The following is a 19,538-nucleotide window of genomic DNA, read 5'->3' on the forward strand; positions in this document are numbered from 1 at the left end:
GACGTCCCATTGCTTCCGGAAATATCATAGAAGAGTCAGAGCCCATTAATATTGTCCTAGATAACTTAGCATGTGTAGTATCATTTAATATTATTAGTATCCCAGAACATCCTATAGTTTTAGGATTACCGTGGTTCGAGTTACATAACCCAGACATAGATTGGAGAACAAGAGAAATCCGGTGTCGACAAACCCAAAGGTCAACTCAGAAGATGGCAACCATTTCGCTACATCAGTTGCGTAAAGAAGGGCGCAAGGAGGAAATGTTCCTCTTTGCAATATAAGTAAACCCCTCCAGCACCACTAATGAAGAATCCACCGTTCAACTTCCCGAGAAGTATCGTTATTACGCCGATGTGTTCGATAAAGTACAAGCCAACACACTTCCTCATCATCGACTGTACGATTGCCCCATCGATTTACAACCGGGAAAAGAGCCGCCATGGGGACCGATTTACAATTTGTCACCAACCGAGCTGGAAGTCCTTCGGGCCTATATAGAGGAGAATTTGGAAAATGGTTTCATTCGGCATTCGAAATCTCTAGCCGGCGCACCCATTTTCTTCGTCAAAAAAAAAGATGGATCGCTTCGTCTCGTTGTAGATTACCGTGGCTTGAATAAGGTTACAATCAGGAATAGGTATGCTCTTCCCCTTATCTCAAGTCTTTTAGAACGGATCAATGGTGCCAGGTTCTTCACGAAGATCAACTTACGGGGAGCTTATAACCTCGTACGGATCCGACCAGGAGACGAATGGAAGACCGCGTTTCGCACCAGATATGGGCACTTCGAGTATACGGTCATGCCGTTCGGCCTCACTAATGCACCGGCAGTCTTCCAGCACATGGCTAATGATATATTCCGAGATCTATTGGATGATTGTTTGATCATCTATTTGGATGATCTACTGGTTTATTCAAAGACCCAAGAAGAACATGATTCTCATGTACTATTAGTACTAAAACGACTTCGAGAACATAGTCTGTATGCAAAGCTGGAAAAATGTAGTTTCGGGTGCAACCAAGTGGAATTTCTCGGCTACATCATTTCGTCAGAAGGCATCTCCATGGACCCAGCTAAGGTCAAAACGGTGGTAGAATGGCAGACTTCGCGTTCGGTGCGGGATGTGCAATGTTTCTTAGGCTTTGCCAATTTTTACCGGAAGTTCATACAAGATTACTCAAAGCTCGTTCTACCTCTCACACAACTTACCAGGAAGGGACAACCGTTCATCTGGTCTGAAAAAACGGACATGGCTTTCGAGAGTCTTAAAAAGGCATTTACATCGGCTCCAATTCTAGCTCATGTCGATCCGGAAAAATCATTCATTATCGAAGCTGACGCATCGTATTTTGCATTGGGGAGCATTCTGTCACAACAGGGGAATGATGAGAAGCTACATCCTGTGGCTTTTCACTCACGCAAGTTTGACGCCGCCGAAATCAACTACGAAATTCATGATAAGGAGCTATTGGCAATAGTGGATTCTTTTATGCAATGGAGGCATTTTCTGGAGGGATCCTCTCATCCAGTCACCGTATTTAGTGACCACAATAATCTTGCCTACTTTCAGGATGCTCGTGTGTTGAATCGACATCAAGCTCGGTGGGCCCACTTCCTCACGCGTTTCGACTTCAAAATTACATATCGTCCGGGGAGGCACCAAGGGAAGGCAGATGCATTATCACGGCGTTCGTATCTAGCACCCCGTCCCGGCGAGCTAGCTTTCGATAACCAAAAACAAGTCATCTTGGGACCGGCACGACTACAAGTAACACAGATCTTTGACATGCCTATGGATTCCCGCATTATCGATACCATACGTGAAGACTTGAAGACAGATTCGTTCGCCCAAGCTATACTAGCACAAATTGATCCCTCTCGAGCGTCGTGTTCAGAGTCGCAACCACCAGGTACGGACTATCGGCAATTAAAATACCATGATGGATTACTCTTCTTTAAAGAACTTTTGTATGTTCCTAATGGTTTTTGTCTCCTTCGAGTAGTACAAAACTATCATGACACATATACAGCTGGGCATTTTGGTAGTACTAAAACATTACATTTAGTACAACGAACATTCTGGTGGCCCTGTATGCGACAATTTGTCGAGGATTTTGTTCGGACTTGTGATACATGTTGCAGAGCGAAAATGCTAAGGCATCATCCATATGGTTTATTAGAACCATTACCAATTCCAAGCAAGCCGTGGCAATCCATTGCTCTAGACTTCATCACAAATCTTCCAGTCTCTAAGGGGTTCAATGCGATTCTAACGGTGGTCGATCGATATACGAAGATGGCTCATTTCTTGCCATGTACTAAGGAGATCTCCAGTGAAGACACTGCCGAAATTGTCATGCGTGAAGTATGTCGGCATCATGGACTTCCCGATAGTATCATCAGTGACCGTGGACCCCAGTTCGTGTCAAAATTCTGGAAGCACCTTTTTAACATGCTCAAGGTCACTTGTAACCTCTCCTCCGGCTACCACCCACAAACTGACGGCCAAGCTGAACGAACAAATCAAACGTTGGAGCAGTATCTGCGGTGCTTTCTCAGCTATCATCAAGATGACTGGGCAGATATTCTCCACTTCGCCGAATTTGCCTATAACAACTCTATCCACGCATCCACTAAAGTTACACCATTTTATGCTTATACGGGATGTCACCCCTGGTGGAGTGTACTTGAAACCTCAGAGGTGTCCACAACTCCGTGCGCGGAGGATCGTTTGGAGCAGTTACGCAAGATACAAGCGGATTTATCTACTCATCTCCCGCAAGCTCAACAAACACACAAGGTCTACGCGGATCGTCATCGACTTCCATCTAGTTTTAATATTGGAGATCGGGTGTGGCTGCTACAACGACACATCAAGACTACTCGTCCATGTGAGAAGTTAGATTATCGGCGATTAGGTCCTTTCCGTATTATTGGACAAATTAATGATGTCGCTTTTTGTCTCGATCTACCTCCTCAACTTCGGATACATCCGATGTTTCATAGTTCTCTCCTCGAACCCTACCACGAGAGCACCATCCCAGGATGTCTTATCCAACCTCCACCCCCAATCGAGCTTGAAGATGGGCCGGAGTACGAGGTTGCCGCCATCCTTGATTCCAAGATTGTTTGCAACAAGCTCTACTATCTAGTCGATTGGCTAGGCTATAGCCCCAGCGAACATACTTGGGAACCGATCGAGAATGTGACCAATGATCATGCTCTTCTCGAAGACTTCCATCGTCAATATCCACACAAACCAGGTCCTCAATCCAAGACGACTCGTGACACTCGTCGTTTTAAAAGGGGGATAGTGTCATGATATGCAAGACTCGAACCCACGACCTTAGGTTATATGGGTCGAGCTCTTGACCATTAGATCCTCTATTGTAATACATAGGATATTATTTTCATTTACATTTTATTATAGGAAATTAGTGTATATTCCAGATTTCTCTGGAACATTCTAGAAGCTTCAAGATTACTCCTGAAAACACTATAAAAGAGGGCACTAGGCATTATGTTGAACCAAATTGGTTCAACGCCAGTCTTAAGCCTTTTAGCCACCATTGTATATTCTCTTCATATAATACATATCTTTCTTATCATCACACACACACTCTCTCTCAATCTCTCTCTTTCTCTCTGTCTCGCTCACTTCTTCCTTCTCTCGAAGAAGTTCCACACCTCTCATAGTACTAATCCTTCGTTTAGTACTAATTCCTTCTCTGTCTCAGTATTGTTCATGACAATGGCCAAAAACCATACATCAACATAAAAGGTCGACAATCTATGCTTGGAGCTGTTGTAAGCAAACCCCAAAATGGAGAGATAACGTTCCCATTTAGTTGGCTTTTCAACAACTTATGCTCAAAGCATATCTTCAATTATTTGATTTACTCATTGTCATGAAGATTTTCGGCCACTGTGAGAAAACTGGATGGATTGGGCTAATTTGGCAAAGTGCACCATGTGCACTTGTACATTCGAAAATGTATATAGGAATAAGAAGGGAAAAGTGAAGGGCGAAGAGGGCGCATGTACAGTTAATGTGTCATAATTGCACTTGCATACATAGTGGGGTTTGAAGGTGAGGGGATTAAATGTATTTCTCCCATCACCACTCTGGAAATCATGGGAAGATATCTCCTCTGAAAAAGAGGAATATCTATCCCACATTGTAACGTCCTTCCCTCCTTGTACTCTAAAAGGAGGGAGGGCTCTCTTATAAAAGGGTTCCACGTTTTTCTTTTGTTCATCGTCTTGGTTTGGGGTATTGTTTTGGGTTGAGTATTCGTATCCGTTTAGGGTTTAGGTTCGCTATGGTTTCATGCGCTCCAAAGGTTCTAGCATAGCTTTGTCTCCTACGCAAGACCCCACTCGGTGCGATGAGCCCGAGAGCTCCCCAACTTGTGGCTTGGCTGTAGACAATTGCTACATCCGTTATGTTTGGACCAACTCGAAGCTGGCGTTGTAATTTGTTGCCTTGTATATACTTTACAGGAAATTGTGCATATACTGTTGTCATAAAGGGATACAAACGATTGGTGCCACCACGATTCCACACTTGCCTCAACTACAACCACGCATTTCGACTTGGTTCGGTGACCCAACACTCCTTGCAGATCCACCTGATTCGACTCATTGGAGTTGATTTACATTCTAGACTCAAAGTTCTTTAGTATTATTGTTCTTAGGGATTTATTTGCATTATTTTGGAACAAATGTTGTGTAGTCAAGACCATGTAATTTATTTCATGTGCACCATATAATGCACATGCAAAGTTTCTCTACATGTGTGCCACATAGCCCACATGCTTTATATCGTGCACATGCACAAGCTTCTCTAGGTGTGTGCCACGTGGCCTACATGTAAAGACATCAATTTAGTATAAGAGGGGAGGATTATTGTCATGGAGGGGGGGGGGAACAATCAAAGAGTCCTAATTTGTAAAGGGTTTTCTCTCGAAGAAACAGTGAATTTCTTATTTTGGCATTTCTTCTTTATCTGCGTTTGAGGAGTAGCGTTGTACGGTATTTTCTTCATAACTCTCAATTCTGATGTCTGTCTTCGACATTCTATAGCTCCTTGGAAAGCTCTTCTAGAGGGCTTTCCAATCTATGTTTGCACACTTAATTTTGCTACGTAGGTGGACCGATATAAGGTTTTTTGTCTTCGCAGGTAGGGTTGCAAACCACTCATGACTATTGAGATACTTCCGGCTCGACTTCCCACTCTTCTCTTTCATCTTCTTATTTCCACTCTCCTAGTTCAGAACTCCAGCTGTAGTCATCTATAGTCATCTGGATGCACACAGAGGTAAAGGAGCTCTCAGAAGCTTATAATTCATGGGAGGCCTTCGAAGAGGCGCTCCTGCAAGCATATCAAGGACGGCTGAAAAACCAAGGACAATGCGACTTCAACCAGTGGGTAGCATTGACAAAGACCCACCGGGGCACAACAAAGGTGTTCCTAGAGTTCAGGCTGCACTTTGCTCGGCTCCTAGAGCAGGAACAAAAACTAGTGGGAGTGGATAAAGTCCTACTATTTGTTAGGTCGATCGACCAAGTGGAACGGGGGGCCATTAGAATCGAGATCAAAGACGAATATGAAGCAAATGGCCTTATAGACAGCTGACAGAAGTCGAACGAGTATGCCGACGGTCGGACAAGGAGTGGTCTGCAAGAGGTAAAGGGAAGATGATGCACGACAATGCACTATCACAATAGGAAGTGGTTGTGCGACGAGATAGATCGGTGAAGCTCTACGTCAAAGCCTTGGTCTTGGAAGCATACAAGGCTCTAAAGGCAATGATCGAGGAAGAGGAGAGATCCAACACATAGTTGGATTCTAGAGATTCAGAGCTAGTCGGCCTTCCGAACGAGATAGACGTGGCCCATGCGGGGACTAGACGATGGTACAACGGTACCACAGGAGAGGCTGTGGAACAATGCACCCTCTCGACTAGAGGAGAAAGAACAACTGAGGATAAGGTTGAGATCAAAGAGGTGATGATCGCGGGTACGGAAAAGGACCGATGGCTTCAGGCATGGTTGCTCGATACTGCGGACATTGGAGAAGCAAGTGTAGTTGGGGCTTGCGTGATTGAAGAAGAGATAGCTACCGACTGCCACATCAAGGAGTTGGCGGCTATGGATAAGTTGACGGAGGGTGAAGTTACAAAGTCGTTCCCCACACCAGTTCCGGAGACTTCAGTGGTCACGCTTGTCAGCCAATGTGAGACAGGAGAGATGGAAGGTGGCAGGAATGCCGAGGAGGAGGACAACAATGAGTCAGAGGTCGGACAAAGATGTCCCTCCATACTGATTCCGTAGACATCGGCAGTCTAACCCGGGTGCCGACGGGAGACCGGAGAGAAGGAATGTGGTAGCAAGGCGATATGGTCAGAGGGAAGTACGAAAGGAGGCGGAGATTCGAAGAACGATCCTAGGTGTCTTCTCACACTTGTTCGGGAGACTTTGGCGGTTCAGCTAGAGAAGGAAGGTGGCGGTGGGAGACTAGGAATCGACGATGCAGTGAAGTACGAACGGAGTGGTCCCTCCACACCGAGTCCGGAAACTTTGGGAGTCGAGCCCGAGTGCCGACGTGAGACCGGAGAGATGGAAGGTGCAACAAGGAGTCTTGGCATGATGCCAGTGAAGATGGATGGGAGACGGCCTACGAGAAGGCCAAGGACGAAGCCGCAACGGAACAAAATGAAGAGGCGAGAGGCGACGTTGAAAGGAATGGAGTCGGAACTCGGCCCTATCGAGGATCAATCCAGTCAACATCTTGATTCGGATAGAGTGTGATCCAAACATGGATCGTTCGGCCAAAACTGGCCTGAGATAAGAACCAGGGCGAAGGGGAAGTAGTGGCCAATCAGGAAAGGACAAGTTTGGATGAAATTTGGGTCAGAGGAATCGAGACCAGTGGACGCGGATAAGGGGTTGAGTAGGGTTAGTGGCCATGACGAGAAGACTCCAGAGGGATCCTCCACGCCTAGCCTAGAGATTTCAGTAATTGTGTACCAATGTAAGACCGAGGAGATGGAAGGTGGTGGTGAGGGGATGAAGGTCGCAGCAAACAAATGCACTGAAGGAGTCGAACGGGGTGTCAGGAATAGTATTGAGACTAAGAAGAAATTAGTACTAAGATAGGAATATTAGTAATAAGAGGAATAGAGGGTGTAGAACACTCGAGAGAAGGAGAGAGAGAGAGAGAGAGAGAGAGAGAAAATGATGATGATAATGATATATTATGTGAGAAGAATATACAAGGAAGGCTGGGAGGCTTAAGATTAGCGTTGAACCGATTTGGTTCGAAATAATGCCTTGTGCCTCCTTTTATAGTATTCTCAGGAGTAGTCCTGAAGCTTCTAGAATGTTCCAGAGAAATCTGGAATATAAATTCATTTTCTATAGTAAAACTTATATAAAAATGGACAATATCCAATGTATTACAATAGATTGTGTAATGGTCAAGAGCTCGACCCATGTAACATAAGGTCATGGGTTCGAGTCTTACCATACCATGACACTATCCCCCTTTTAAAACGACGAGTGTCACGAGTCGTTTTGGATTGAGAACCCAGTTTATCTGGATATTGACGATGGAAGTCTTCAAGAAGAGACAAGCATTGGTCACGTTCTGTATTGGTTCCCAAGTACGCTCATTGGGACTATATCCTAGCCAATCGACTAAATAGTAGAGCTTGTTGCGAACAATCTTGGAATCGAGGATGGCAGCAACCTCGTACTCAGGTCCATCTTCAAGTTCGATCAGGGGTGGAGGTTCTGGAATATGTCCTGGGATGGTGCGGTCTTGATAGGGTTCGAGGAGAGAACTATGAAACACCGGATGTACTCAGGTCCATCTTCAAGTTCGATCGGGGGTGGAGGTTCTGGAATACGTCCTGGGATGGTGCGGTCTTGATAGGGTTCGAGGAGAGAACTATGAAACACCGGATGTACTCAGGTCAATCTTCAAGTTCGATCAGGGGTGGAGGTTCTGGAATACGTCCTGGGATGGTGCGGTCTTGATAGGGTTCGAGGAGAGAACTGTGAAACACTAGATGTATGCGAAGTTGAGGGGTAGATCGAGACGAAAAGCGACATCATTAATCTTACCGATAATCCAACTTCTCGCATGGGCGAGTAGTCTTGATGTGTCGTCGGAGTAGCCATACTCGATCTCCAATGTTAAAACTGAATGGAAGCTGATGAAGATCCACGTAAACCTTGTGTATTTGTTGAGCTTGGTGTGGATGAGTAGATAAATCTACTTGTATCTTGCGTAACCGCTCCAAACGATCCTCTACGCAAGGATTTTTGGGTAACTCTAGGGTTTCAAATACACACCACCGGGGTTGAAAACCCGTATATGCATAAAATGGTGTAACTTTAGTCGATGAGTGGACAAAGTTATTATAGGCAAATTCGGCGAAGTGGAGAATATCCACCTAGTCATCCTAATGATAGCTTAGAAAGCACCGAAGATACTGCTCTAGCGTATGATTTGTTCGTTCTGCTTGGTCATCGGTTTGCGGGTGGTAGCCGGAGGAGAGGTTACAAGTGACCTTGAGCATTTTAAAAAGGTGCTTCCAGAATTTCGAGACAAACTAGGGTCCACAGTGTCGTGATGTTTCTAACACATTGTGAAACCACCCTCGAAAAGAAGTAAAATAGTAGTTCAAATACACTAGTATTGTGAAGTCAACTTTATTGGTAGAAAAAATACTTTTCCATTTTCCAAAGATAATTCCTTATAAATAAATGGTCAAAGAATTGAACATTACAATAAATAATGATGAACATTAAGTTAGAGGCGGTTTTCAAAAGTAGACAAAAGTAGAGAAAAAGATGAAGAGAAAAAAGAAGAAGCACGCGTGGATATGAGGAGCACAATAGAGAAAAAAGCTCATAATTTCCTCGTCAGATGTCCAAATTAGAAAAGAAAAGATGCATAAGACAGCTAACCCAAAGAGGTTTCCAAGAATATCTTGCATGTGAAATTTTGGGGCTAGAAAACCGAAATAGTGAGGGAAAGAAAAGTCGACTAATATAGACAAGCTTTTTTTAGGGGAAAAAGGTAAGCAATCCTAAACCTATAAATAAGATCCTATTCTAGTGAAGAAGGGGGGGAGGGAGAAGGAACACGGAAGCTCTACTCAATTAGAAAGTGGAAGAAGAAGGATCAACAACATCGAGAGGCATCATCAACAAAGAAACTCCTTCTATACTCCACTCTCTTCTTTCCTCCACCTCTCTTCCCCCATTCATTTATAAACAATCCTTCATATTCACGTTCAACCCATTGTAACATGATTCTTATATTATAAAAGAATCTATTATATTGATATAAACTAATGTTTTCTTTCATCTACTTGTCTTATGTGTAAATCTTGATTGTGCTTATTTGTTTGTGTGTCTTGTGACAATGGAGCGTTTTGGCCTTGCCCATGCACCTCTCCTTTCACAAAGGCATTCAAACCTACATGTCTTATATGTTATCGTCATTTGTGCTTATTTGGTTGTGTGTTTTGTGACAAGGGAGCATTTCGGGCTTGCCCATGCACCTCTCCTTTCACGAAGGCATTCAAACCTACGTGTCTTATATGTTATCTTCGTTTGTGCTTATTTGCTTGTGTGTCTTGTGACAAGGGAGTGTTTCGGGCTTGCCCATGCACCTCTCCTTTCACAAAGGCATTCAAACTTGCGTGTCTTGCGTGTTAGTGTAAATCTTGCTTGTGTGTTCGTGCGACTTGTGGCAAGGGAGCGTTTCGGGCTTGCCCATGCACCTCTCCTTTCACAAAGGTGTTTGAAATTGTTTCTCTCGTGTGTAAACCTTGCTTGTGTGTTCGTGCAACTTGTGGCAAGGGAGCGTTCGGGCTTGCCCATGCACCTCTCCTTTCACAAAGGCATTCGAAATTGTGTCTCCCGTGTATAAACCTTGCTTGTGTGTTCACGTGTTTTGTAACAAGGGAGCGTTCGGGCTTTTGCCCATGCACATCTCTTTTCACAAAGATATTCGAAACTCTATCTCTCGTGTGTGTAAGTAAGTCTTTTCCTTGTGTGTCTGTGTGTAAGCCTTCGTCACGTACCTTCGTTTGCCTTGAGACAAGGGGTTGATTCGGGCTTGCCCATGCAACTCTCCTTTTCACAAACACGTTCGAATACTCGTGCCTTGTTTGTGTAAGCCTTCCTTGTGTTGTGCGTGTAAGCCCTAGTTTTTCATCATTACCTTGTTGTGATAGAATGCTACCCAATGCAAAATCCAATGCGTCCGCTTCCATGATGAATGGTTTTTCTGGATCAACGTGAGCTAGAATAGGAGCTGATGTAAATGCCTTCTTAAGATTCTTCAAAATCCATGTCCGCTTCTTCAGACGAAACGAACAATTGACCCTTCTTAGTAAGTTGTGTGAGAGGCATAACAAGCTTTGAGTAATCCTATATAAACTTGTGGTAGAAATTGGCAAAGCCTAAAAAGCATTGCACATCTCGCAACAAACGCGGATTTTGCCACTCTACCACCGTTTTGACCTTACCTGGATCCATGGAGATGCCTTCCGATGAGATGACATAGCCCAGAAATTTCACCTGGTTGCACCCAAAACTACATTTTTCTAGCTTTGTATAAAGATCATGTTCTGGAAGTCGTTTTAGTACTAACAACATTGAGAATCATGCTCTTCTTGGGTCTTCGAATAAACTAGTAGATCATCCAAATAGATGATCAAACAAACATCCAAGAGATCTCGGAATATCTCATTTGCCATGTGCTGGAAGACTGTTGGCGCATTAGTGAGGCCGAACGGCATGACGATATACTCGAAGTGCCCATATCGGGTGCGAAACACGGTATTCTGGTTGGATCCGTACGAGGTTATATGCTCCCCGTAAGTCGATCTTCATGAAGAACCTTGCACCATTGATCTGTTCTTAAAGACTTGAGATAAGGGGAAGTGCATACCTATTTCTGATGGTGACCTTATTCAAGCCACGGTAATCTACAACGAGACGAAGTCATCCATCCTTTTTCTTGACGAAGAAAATGGGTGCGCCGGCTGGAGATTTCGAATGCCGAATGAAAACATTTTCCAATTTCTCCTCTATATAGGCTCAAAGGAATTCTAGCTCGGTTGGTGACAAATTGTAAATCGGTCCCCATGGTGGCTCTTTTCCTAGTTGTAAATCGATGGGGCAATCATACGGTTGATGGTGAGGAAGCATATTGGTGTCAGAGGGTTTTACTGATATTGCGAAGAGAAACATTTCTTCCTTGCGTCCTTCTTCCCGTAACTTATGTAGTGAAATGGTTGTAATCTTATGAGTAGATCCTCGGGCTTGTTGATACCGGATTTCTCTTGTTCTCCAGTTTATGTCTAGGTTATGTAATTCGAACCATGGTAATCCTAAAACAATGGGATGTTCTGGGATACTAATTATATTAAATGATACTACACACGCTAGATTATCTTGGACAATATTAACGGGCTCTGACTCTTCTATGATATTTCTGAAAGCAATGGGACGACCATCAATGACTACTATAGAGGCTGGACACGGGAGTTTTCTGAGAGATACTTCATGAGCTTGGGCAAAATTCCTATCCATGAAGCAAGAATTAGCTCCGGAATCTAGAAGTGCTAAGACATGTGCTAGAGGGGTACTTTTAGTACTGGGTGAAAGCATGCGAATGGAAACACTATTATAGCTATTTAGCTGGTAAATTGACCACAGCTAAATAGTTTTTTTTATAGCTAATTTTTAGTAGGAAGATCTTAAAGATACGTATCATTTATGATGGGGATGGAAATATTACCATTTATGGTCCACCGTTTAGCTAGTCTTTATTTGAGATCAAATTCTAATCATCCCTAAAATTGCCAAAATATACAGATTACATGTAGCTAATTAGATAGCTAATTAGCTATGTCAAGGACATAGCTAATTGTTCCCATTCCCATGCTTTCACCCTACTAACTATTACTTGGGCTACGAACACATTGCTAACTTGCTTAGAGGGAATGGAACCACTAATGGGCTGCACAAATCCAGGGTTGTCCAACCAAACGACTCCTATTTCGGCTAGACTTAGTCGTTTAACTCTTCTTCTAACTGACTAAGGATATCAAATTTGTTCACTAGATTTGGGCTATTAGTACTATTAGGACCATCACATATTCCTACTGAAATAGACTCGGGTTTAGTACAATTAGAACTAGCAACTATTTGGTTTACCTGTCTTCTTGGCCTATGGGGACAATTTATTGCAATATGCCTTGGTCCACCACAATAAAGACATAGTCGATTTGCTCGACGTTGTTGCTTTTCTTCTTCCGTTAATGGTCCGTGACAACGTGTAGTGTCAATCTCCACCGGAGTCGGAGTATTCATTGGAGACGCATTATATGACTCCCTCGAAAAAGGTTTTGCTACCACTGAGGCGTAGGTGGGCTTTGATCTTGCCCTCAGCATCTATAATTGCCGTTCCGAATGTCGTTCGAAAAGGTGGTTGTCGCATCTCACCGCATGACTGATTGCTTCTTTTAATGACTTTGGTTCTTCGGGGAAGGTCAAGAGTAAATCCTTGACATCGTTGCGTAAACCATAACGAAATTGCTCCATCAATGCTTGATCATCCCAAGGGATATCGGCGGTGAGTAGGTAGAAATCTGCAACATATGCGGAGGCTGGACGATCACCTTGGCGTAATTGTCGGATTTTGTTGATTGTTGTCCTAATGCTGTCAATATCTCCAAAACAGGCTTTAAACTCACTTATAAATTCTTCAAAAAAATTTAGTAATGGAGATTCCTTTTCTAACAATGGAGCGAGTCATGCCAATGTTGAGCCACAAAGTAGAGTGCCTACTAGTCCAACTCGTGATGCATTGGTGGGATACCAAGAAGAATGCATTTGAATCACTAAACGTACCTGATTCAGAAAACCTCTAAACTGTGATCGGGTCCCATCAAATTTTGCAAGAAGACCGATCTTGGGTTCTTTGTGAATCCCTTGAGTGCTTGATCCTTGGTGTTGCAATGATACAATAGTTGCTTCAAGTTGTTGTACACGTAATATCAGCTCCCCGTGTTGTTGTTGTTTTTCCAACGCTATTTGTTGAAGATCCCCCAACAAACGGTGATTTTCTTGTTCTAGTGCTACAAATTTCTCTTTTAAGCACTAGAGCTCCAAGAAAACATATTGGTATTCCTGAGTGCTAACAGTTTCCATTTTACTAGGGAGAATAAGAGGATTAGTATGAAGGGAAAAAAGGGGTAAGAAGATGAGGGAAATCGGAAACCACGTTCGCGTTCACAAGTGGAAGGATTGCACATAAATGGAAGGGTAAGGAAAATTTTGGTTGATTTTATGGCTTTTTCAATGATTTTACAAAACACATTGATACCAATATGATATATGTTCAAACATACTATGAAAAAGGTTAAAAATCCACTATTTTCGTTATTTAGAAGTAACTAAAAAAGGAGGAATTTCAAAAAGTTACATTCTCAATTTATATCACAAACTTTACAACCAATGTTATTTTATAAGAAATGATTTTTAGAAATCATAAGAATTCAAAACACATGCTTTTATATTACTCGATTTGTTACAAGCGGAATGTAGTTACACTTAATAGCCAAAAATACATTCATGATCACTCCTTTACGGAGAATCACCACTATAACTAACTAATATACAATGACGATTCCTCCTCGTCATCCTCGGATGTACCAATCAATGCATTATCTTCGTCATAAACCAAATGGTTTGACTCTAGATTATATGTAGTAGATCTCGTTTGCCTTTGACTCGAGCCACCTTGTAGACCTGGTAATTTGTCTTTTATTATATCTATTGTTGACTTCCTTAATCATCTGGCTTTTGTAAGCGTGAAGTCATACACGATGATATCGACATCAGAGATATCAAGGGTCGAGGTGTTATGAATGTTTCGCTTCCTCTTCCTACCTCCCCTTATTGTTGGGCATTCAATCATCTCCAATGTATACTTACCTGTAAAAGCATTTGCACTTCTAGTGTTGGACCAATGAACGTTTATAGACTTGATCGTGTTTTCTATTTCATGCATTGGCATTTCTAGAATTTTACCAACCCAAAATTGGTGGCCATGTGAGTTCTCATCAGCCGGCGTTGCAATCAACATCCCCGCCGTGAGCTCTTGCAAATTGCCTTGCTAGCTAGGCTCGGCTGCTTTGGTCATCCTTGGTCCCACATAAATGTCTCTTTGTTGTGGATGGACCAAACCGTCATTAATCGCATTTGCTGGTTGTTCCGGAGTTTTATTTACACCATCATGTTGCAGCGTCCATGTGAATGGCGTTTCCAAATTCCAATTATCACCAAATACACAATTGTCTATAATTCCTTTCTAATCACTATAAAATACATCCCACCATGACGTGTCTTGTTGTGCGTCATATTTCTTGGCGGCCTCAATATGCTTTCTTTTTTCTTCTAAGGCTTGGAGCCATAACCGTTTTTGTTCCAAAACCAAGTCACTATGCAACTGTCCTTTCTTCTCAATTAGCATTTGCTTAGCTCCATGGACAACTGTACTCAGCATACAAAGTAATAACTGGCAACCACCTTTAGGTTCCCATGTTGTAGAAGATGAATATTGTTTAGCATACAAAAGCGTAGAACCACTTATTTCATTTTTCTTTATCATAAAAATATGGTTGAAGCTTATATTGTTTAACTAGGCGAGCACTTTAACATTCCCAACACCCCCATCTGATATATATCTCTTAAAGTCATATACCTCTTCAAGTGTAACACTTTTGGGCGTGGTGTATATGCATCACAAATGACATCAAATAGTTTAGGTAATGTGAAAGCATCATGCCGAGACAACTATTTGGAGAATGTGCTTAACATCTGATCTATATGATCATGTGTGTGGCCAACCAAAAGAAAATTGACTTTCACTTTTCTAAACAATCCTTGGTTGACCACCATACTTAGATAGCCAAACACAGTTGAATTTTTGTTCTCTCTAGCAGTATTTTCCAATTGAATGTATAGAACAGGGGGGAAAGATTGGCCCCAAGACATCAAAACTCCGTGAATCACTGTAACTGTTAGGTTAGGGTCATTGTGAACATTGGGGTATGTAATGAAGACGTGGGGTCCAAGTAACCTATTATAAGCCAAACATCCCACCAAGTGCATTTGAACAAGGCACTCATCATTGACGTCTTTGGGGAGCCTCCGCATATGCGGCAAGCACGTCTTCTTCTGGTCCATGCCATCTATCACCTCTTCAAACACTTCTCTCTATGATGCATCGCCTTCTTTCGTTCTAACAATTGTGGCTCACGATGCTCTTGTAGTAACTTCTTAGTCATATCCTTTTCCATTGATGTCTTTGCACCTATAGCCAAACTTTTAAGATTTGCACAAATGGAGCAATACCCCATGTGTACTTTACGTGGAATGATAACATTTGAAAGCTGAGCTCTCCATAATCTTGTGAATTGGCTATATGTGACAGACTTATTACGTGACCCCACCATATCAGATCGATAGACATCATAAACTTCTCGACGTGTGTAATTATCAGAGAGGTGCATCCTACCTGTAGTGGGCATTACTTCACAATTTAACTGAAAGTAACTTTTCATCCAACCAATACCATGTCTTCCAATTGCACCTTTCATACTTGGAACCTCTTTACAATTGAGCATCTGATCCCCGCCAAGTAGACGTTGTTGTACTCTATGTAGCCGCATGTTACTAACACATAATGCAATTTTAAATGCAACTCTACATATCTGTTGCGCATGGAAGATATAATACTCGAATGATACTTTGATCCCCGTACATTTGTGAGACACTAGTTGCATATGTGACCCGAGATAATTGTCTTGCTCATCACCAGTCATCGAAAAATAGTATCGCCTTAATTCTCGCAACTTTGATTTTCCAATCATAGACATACAACCATGGGCACAACATATTTTTTTGACATAAAATCCAATCTGTTTATCTGATGTCACCAAGTTAAATCTAGCCAGACGAATTCTTCATGGGATTCTTCTAATATGCATAGGGCTTCCAAATTTCTCTTCCTGCATAGAAGTTGGTGTAACATTGTTACTATTCAATTCTTTGTTGTGACCATCGCCCATGATATTTGATGTTTCATTGGCACTACCTTCATTCTCCGTATCTTTATTAATATCGTATTCTTCAATAGAGAACTCTTCACATGTGTCATTAATCACATTCGTTGTAAGTGAAGATGAGCTCAAACAATACTCTTCGATAGAATATGGTGAGTTTGTCGATTGACAATATTCCTCAATAGAAAATGGTGAGTCTGTCGATAAACAATACTCTTCGGTAGAAAACGAAGAGTCTAATGACAAACAATATTCTTCAATCGAGAACGCTGAATCTTCACTCATGGCTTAAGGTCCACACAGAGCTCTTTAAGTTATGTGCTTAGGCTAACATAAAAACTGATAAGCTCCTCTCTAAACATATACTCCTCTCTAAACATAAACTCCTCTCTAAATAGAAGCTCCCTCAATATAATGTCTATATTATTTAATATTATATTAATAAAATACATAAATATATTATTTTTAATATAATAATTGTATTCAACATATTAATAATTACTTAAACTAGTTTGTATAAAGTTAAATCAAGTAAAATATAATTACAATCATTACCAAGCCATATATATGTTGGATTAAAGTTAAAATCATTGGTTAATTAATGGCACCCATATTTAATATAGAACTTCTCAATCATTGGTTCATTCATGCCAACCATTAAGAATATAAGACTTTTCAATCATTGGTTCATTCATGCCCACATCTTTAATGCAAAGCAATTAAGAGTCATAAAAATGTTGCTTTGAGTAATCAATCATTGGTTCATTCATGAACCTTTATCGTTGTTTCCTTCCTGAACTTCAAAATCATTGTATGTTATTTTGACTATAAAATCATCATCAATATGTTAGTTTGACTTTGTAATCATTGATGCAATCATAAGTAACTCTAGTTAAAGTGACTGTGGTTACTAACTAACTAACCTCAAGCTTGCCAACCCTAGTTAAGGTGACTGTGGTTACTTTAACTACCGTAGTCAATCCCTATAAATAGGAAGACCTCGTCATATTTCAATCACACAAAGCACAAGAGCAAACAGAGCACATAGAGCACGAAGCACGAAAGCGTGATCTTTGCCTAAACTTCGACAAGATCAACCATATTTTGACTATAAATTCATCATCAATATGTTAGTTTGACTTTGTAATCATTGATGCAATCATAAGTAACTCTAGTTAAAGTGACTGTGGTTACTAACTAACTAACCTCAAGCTTGCCAACCCTGGTTAAGGTGATTGTGGTTACTCTAATTACCGTAGTCAATCCCTATAAATAGGAAGACCTCGTCATATTTCAATCACACAAAGCACAAGAGCAAACAGAGCACATAGAGCACGAAGCACGAAAGCGTGATCTTTGCCTAAACTTCGACAAGATCAACCATATTTTGACTATAAATTCATCATCAATATGTTAGTTTGACTTTGTAATCATTGATGCAATCATAAGTAACTCTAGTTAAAGTGACTGTGGTTACTAACTAACTAACCTCAAGCTTGCCAACCCTGGTTAAGGTGATTGTGGTTACTCTAACTACCGTAGTCAATCCCTATAAATAGGAAGACCTCGTCATATTTCAATCACACAAAGCACAAGAGCAAACAGAGCACATAGAGCACGAAGCACGAAAGCGTGATCTCTGCCTAAACTTCGACAAGATCAACCATGTCTTCAAAGAAAATCAAGCACCAAGACTCCAGGTAGGCCTCTAACACTGTGGACATTTTTGTAAATATGTTTTAACACTCAAGAACTCGATACGCCGTATCGAGTTCCGGTATAAAATACAAACTTTATATAGGAACTCGATATGGCGTATCGAGTTTCTGTTTGAAGTTTAGGTTTTATACAAGAACTCGATACGGCGTATCGAGTTCCTGTTTAAAGTTTAGGTTTTATACAAGAACTCGATACGGTGTATCGAGTTCCTATTAAAAGTTTGTGTTTTAAACACGACGTATCGAGTTCCTGTATAAAGTTGAGTTTTATACAGGAACTCAATACGGCGTATCGAGTTCCTGTTTAAAGTTTAGGTTTTATACAAGAACTTGATACGCCGTATTGAATTCCTGTTTAAAGTTTGTGTTTTAAATAGGAACTCGTTACGCCGTATCGAGTTCCTGTCTTATGTTCCTGTGTTATACAGGAACTCGATACGGCGTATTGAGTTCCTGTACAAAGTTTGTGTTTTTTTGTATATAGTATGCGTTTTAAACATGAACTCGTTACACCGTAATGAGTTCCTGTATAAAACACAAACATAATACAGGAACTCGATATGGCGTATCGAGTTCTTGTTTAAAACACAAACTTTAAACAGGAACTCGATACGCCGTATCGAGTTCCTGTGTAAAATATGTGTTTGATACATGAACTCGATACCTTGCATCGAGTTCATGTATAAACACGAACTCTATGTAGGAACAATTTAGTATTGTCTGAAAAGTTATCTAACTTTCTATCAAAATCAGACTTTTTTTATGGAGATTTGCCATATTTTGTAACAAATAGGGGCCTAAATTATAGATGTTTTGTGACCTAGTGTAGCTTAAAATAGTGGAAAATAACCCACAAATTACCTCTACGATACCAAATGCAAGTCTATCATGAGCAAATTCTCTAAAATATGGATATGGAATCAATATAAGCCACACCCACCCTTCAAGATAACATATATCCTTGTATACTTATTAAGATATATATTTTCTATGTTGAATAGCCCTTACTAGAATGGATTTCTGAATAAAGGACTACCATGTTCACTCAATGCATGATTGATATTTTTAGTTTGCCACAAATCGCCTGCTAGTTCTTGTCTTCGTCTAATTATGTGTATTTTAATATACAACCTTAATCTACGTGACCACCTAACTTATGTTTTCGCATGTCCTTTCTTAAATAGGTCGTTTGAGAACTTGTCAGACCGACCTGTGAAGAAGATAAAGCTCCAGATACAAGGCTCTCCAATTGAAACCCAGACCGTAATAGCTCCCGAGAACATGAAGAGAGGAAAGAAGCTTCTCTTCAATGACGAAAGAAAATCTCAACCACCCAATGAGGTCAGCCAGAAGAAACTATGAGCAGCCATTGGTGGTGAAAACCTTCCTGACCGTGATCTAACGGACAAGGAATGGTGTATGCAATACGTCAACTCTAAGAAAAAAGTCGTGTTGTATACTACAAAGAAGAAGGGTGAGGGGTAGCTTGAAAATGAAACCGCATTTATGTATGGCCATATTCTACGATTTGACTACGAAGAATCAAATTCAGCCAACATACTTGTAATGATAGAGTGCTCTAAGGGGGTACGTAAAGTATTCCTTTTTGAAGATCTTCTAGTAAAGGAAACTTGTGGGCCAAAACCTTTTAAAAAA

Source organism: Azolla caroliniana, unplaced genomic scaffold (genome assembly GCF_043228905.1).
Source record: "Azolla caroliniana isolate FFs.n. ecotype wild unplaced genomic scaffold, voAzoCaro1.0.p SCAF_2, whole genome shotgun sequence".
Lineage (NCBI taxonomy): Eukaryota > Viridiplantae > Streptophyta > Polypodiopsida > Salviniales > Salviniaceae > Azolla > Azolla caroliniana.